Consider the following 4,025-nt stretch of genomic DNA (forward strand, 5'->3'; position numbering starts at 1 on the left):
CAAGAAGAACCATTTGGTAATAGCACTTAACTTTCAATGGCAAGCCAAAGTTAACTATGTACATCTAGTATGAAGCAATAGTAACAGCGCTAAAGGGCAACCCACCAGAAGCCTAACAATATCAACGGAAAAACCACCAAGAGTAATGCATTGTACATTTAAGGGTGCTACCGAAAAAGGCAATATACTTCCAAGGACAATCCATCAAAAGTATCGAACTTTCAAGAAAAGAATGAACCAACAATGCAGCAAAGCAGTAATAGCATTGAACTTTCATAATAGCCATGAACTTTTCCAGTGTGCAACAAAAAAACACCATTTTTTTTTTAGAATAATATTGTGTTTGTTCAATAAAATGTATGAAACTATTAAGAAAAATAGTCTATTGGTTGGAAATGCAGGATCCATGCTTTCTACCAAGTAAACAATGAAAGCATCAAGTCTTGACATCAATGTCACTTTAATTTATAAGGGTGGATAGCAATTATGTGATGGCTTGTGGTGGCCAGTTGAGAGATGCAGAGAGGTGGTGCCATCACGTTCAGGGGGTGGTTGACGTCAAGAGGAAAGTTCGGTGGTGTCACCCCATCTTATCTGAAAATGTCGGCCAATACACAGATTGAACATAACAATAAACTCCAAAATATGTTAAAAAAAACTATATGTCAAAATAGAGTATGTTAATAAAACATTACATATCAAAGATAACGAAGGACTTTGAGTACATTTTTCAAGGAACCCAAATGTTAAACTGAAAATGAAAGCTTTTGAAACAATATCTAAAAGTGAAAACCATACACACATATAACAACCTGTTAGAAAGCACAAATTGTATGAAACCAGTTAAATAAAATACCAAATTTTTTTAGTTTTTTTTTTCACTTTTTTTTAACCTGATTAAAGTTTTAAAGGGTATTTTTTCTTCATATTTTCCATAGTTCATGTATGGCTTAAGTGGTTGAATGGGGAATGATGAATGACCATTTCACCCTTAATTTCAAACAAAGAAAAAATCAACTAAACTCACTGACAGACGATTGGATTAACTAACTGTCATCTTATGCATTTTGACTGAACTCGTTTTTCAATGTGAAAGTACTTGGGCACTTGGGCAAAAATATGGAAGTACATTGTCATTTCATGCATTTTGTCCAAAATAACACTTTTTAAGACATTCTACTTTAAAAGTTCTCATTTTGGAAATTAGATAACATTGCAATAATTAGATAAAATTTTCAATGTACAATGTCTTAATAAGGAGAAATTGAGAATTCGATGTCATTATAAACAAATAATCTACATTAGTTTTGAGTTAAAAAGTCAATTGACCATTCATGCACACACTACACCACATGTCATAGCCTTGGTTAAGAGAGATCAATATCGGTGGTTTAGAGGAACCCCGTCCATATGTAAACTTAAAATACTGTAATCCTTCCAAATTCACTATGAATTCCTAAAAAAATCCACATAAAAATTGAACTTTGGTGCATATGGAACAGAAAATTGGACTTTGATGAACCTGTTACATTAACATGTAAGAAACATAAACGTACAATAAGAAAAAAAAAAAAAACAAAGAGCACATTCTTTATTCTAACATACAGCCATGCAAAGTTACCTTCTTAATCTTTGACTTAATAATTTAATCTCTTTAATATAATTGGCTGTCTTCCAAGTCCATCCACTGCAGCTACCATACATCATTAAGAGTTCATAATTGTGTAAACTATACATTTAAATACTTAATAAGAAAATTACAATAAATTGTAAATGGTACAACAATGCTCTAAAGGCGCATATAAACGCCAATGTGCCATGCTTTTTCATACTTGATCGAGGTTCATTCCGGGCTTTTTATGCTTATAATTTAGTCCTTTAGAATAAAGGAAAACAAATCTGATGCAGAAATGGTTCTCATTTCATCTATTATCAACATGTTTCCTGCCAGAAGACCATTATATGCCAGCTCTACTGATGGGTCAACGAAATAAAATGCAGATTTGGGTTACATGTTTTTATGATAAAAAAAACTTAAAAAAAGGTATTTTCGTGTGTTTGTGTGAGGTTTCTCTCCCAAATTTATCTTATACACCATGATCCATTCGTTTGAAAACCTTCTAACATCTCCATTTCCCCACCAACACTTGAAACAGTCATAGAAACAAGCCATAGATATCCAGAATCAATGAGATTAAGAAGGAGAGGGAAGGGAATGTAATACTTTCATAACTTGATAATTGAATTTGAGTAATCTGAGTGGAAAAGATGGAGGGGGGAGCGTGATAGAAGCTGAAATATGGGGAAAAAACAACCAAAATAAGTAAAAACCCAAAGATCTGTATTATATAGTATACATATAAAAGAAGGAGATGAGATACTTGTAGATAGGATTCACTCTCGTGAATCACATAAGATCTGAGCTCGTGATGGGCCTGGGATGGTAGAAACCCTAGGACTGGTTCCTAAGATAAAATACATTAAAACACATCTTAAAAATTTCGATCTTTCAGTTTAAACAAAATAAAAGGAAGCATAAATCGCCATATAATCATGATAAAGAGCAAAAAACAAAAAGAAAGAGTTTCAAGAAGATAGATTCTTACCAGCATCCCAAGAACCCTACATAACTTGTAGACAACGGATCTGAGATAGGAAGCAGGAGGAGAAACAATATGAACATGTTAAATTGGGTCTAATTATAAGCAATAAAAATCCTAAAACTAAAACATCATTACCTTTCTCAAATAAGCCCTAAATCAGCTGTCATCGCTTGATTGAATTACTATGTCGCAAGTTTCACCATATTCAAGGTTCTTGGTTATCAAATCCTCCATTAACACCTACAAAAAACTTGAACAGATAATGCTAGATGGTACAAAATAAATTCAGTGAAGATACATGCAACCAAGATGGTAGGTTTCTTCAAAGGTCTATCTTCAGGGGTGAGTTATGGTGGTGTGTGTATATATAAAGAGATAGAGAGGGTGAGTATCAGAATAGAAGTAGCAATCATCGTCTCCATCTTCCATCGCAAATAAATTAAGGGAAATAGAAAATTAAAAATAATAACAAATGAAATTTACCTTAGATAACATCATAATTCCAAACCAAATTAGAAGAAACATTTCGTCTTCAACCCACCATAGATCCAACCTGCAACCAATCGAAACAGAAAATCAAAATCATTGGAAAAAATAAAATCGAAATTATTTAAAGAAAAAACTCATCGTCTTTGTCTGAGAGGGAAAAGTGGATTAGGGCAAGGAGTAGAGCGGTGGATAAAGGTGTAGAGTAAAGTATCCATTATTGCGATTTCATGCTTTTTACAAATGATTTTGTGGATTTTTGAGATCACACGCACATAGAGATTTTAGTAGGTAGGTTTTCAAGATGATTGGCAGAGCCTTAAGAAACAGAGGGCTATCTTGTCACCGCCATATCTATCACGACCTCCTCCAAATCTCTTACCCTAGTGATCGGGATGTCCTCTGTGCTAACATGTATCATAAATCAATGGCGCAGGTAAGCATGTAAGCAATTAAGAAAACCAAAATGAACGAAGAAGAAAAAAAGAATGAAGAGAGTGGTGGTGGTGGTTCTGTTAACTGATGATGGAGATCACAGGGGCGACATCTTTCATTTTCCGAGAGAATAAAATGAGAGAGTGTATTGGAATCATATAAGGAGATGGGGCCGAGATATTTGGGAATTTTGGGGTTTAAGGTTGAATGTAACTATCCCAGCTTAATCAACGCCTGGTTTTTGCCGAGATAGCAGGATTCAACTCATTCAAAAGTTTGAGAGAAATAAGGAAACCTCCGCATTGAATCTCTCCTTCTTATCTTAACTTTTGTACTTCTGTTGACTAAATATGATTTAAGTATTTTGACTGCATAAACTGTTTGTATATATTGCAATACAATCTTGTACCTCTTAAAATTCAGCAAAACATGCTAAATGCTTATTAAGGTATAAACATATATATATATATATATATATATATATATATATATATATATATA

General features: G+C 33.3%; 1 long non-coding RNA gene across 2 annotated transcripts; it reads right to left on the minus strand.

Moving 5' to 3' along the window:
- Nucleotides 1–396: 396 nt before the first annotated feature.
- LOC145136202 (uncharacterized) lies at nt 397–3,789 on the minus strand. Of its 2 annotated transcripts, none has more exons than XR_013720294.1 (6): nt 3,087–3,789; nt 2,739–2,831; nt 2,607–2,646; nt 2,382–2,465; nt 1,622–2,292; nt 397–594 (listed from the first exon to the last, which is right to left on the minus strand). It is a non-coding gene; the product is annotated as an uncharacterized LOC145136202 (long non-coding RNA). The 2 variants fall into 2 exon arrangements; XR_013720295.1 differs by having other exon boundaries at nt 2,739–2,843.
- Nucleotides 3,790–4,025: the final 236 nt, after the last annotated feature.

Source organism: Lactuca virosa, chromosome 9 (assembly GCF_052849685.1).
Source record: "Lactuca virosa cultivar CGN04683 chromosome 9, Lactuca_virosa_CGN04683_v6, whole genome shotgun sequence".
NCBI classification, from domain to species: Eukaryota; Viridiplantae; Streptophyta; class Magnoliopsida; order Asterales; family Asteraceae; genus Lactuca; species Lactuca virosa.